General features: G+C 14.6%; 1 protein-coding gene across 1 annotated transcript in view; it reads left to right on the plus strand.

Annotated features, from left to right (window-relative positions):
* LOC116848377 (plancitoxin-1) overlaps positions 1–328 on the plus strand; it is a 476,759-nt gene that overhangs the window by 2,810 nt on the left and 473,621 nt on the right. The window lies entirely within an intron of this gene.

The following is a 328-nucleotide window of genomic DNA, read 5'->3' on the forward strand; positions in this document are numbered from 1 at the left end:
AAATGATTTCCTTACAAGAAGAAAATTAGTTTTTTTAATGTAAAAACTGTATTAATATAATAAATAAACATTTGCTTGTTTTAAAAGTAAATGAAATACAAGTAAATTTAAAAGTAATAAAATATAAGCAAATCATTTTATAAATCTAAATTATTTTCTAATATTAAAAGTATCTTTTTTCTGTTTCAAATTAAAATTTCTTTTATTATCAGAAAACAATTTATTTAAATTTACAAAGTAATTCATTTGTATTTTACTTACTTTTAAAACAAATAAATATTTTTTAAATACTTTTTACATACTTGTTACACATATTTTTTACATTTAG

This window comes from Odontomachus brunneus, unplaced genomic scaffold (assembly GCF_010583005.1).
Source record: "Odontomachus brunneus isolate Ranch 3 - 2012 unplaced genomic scaffold, Obru_v1 Obru_scaffold_094, whole genome shotgun sequence".
In the NCBI taxonomy this organism is placed as follows: Eukaryota; Metazoa; Arthropoda; class Insecta; order Hymenoptera; family Formicidae; genus Odontomachus; species Odontomachus brunneus.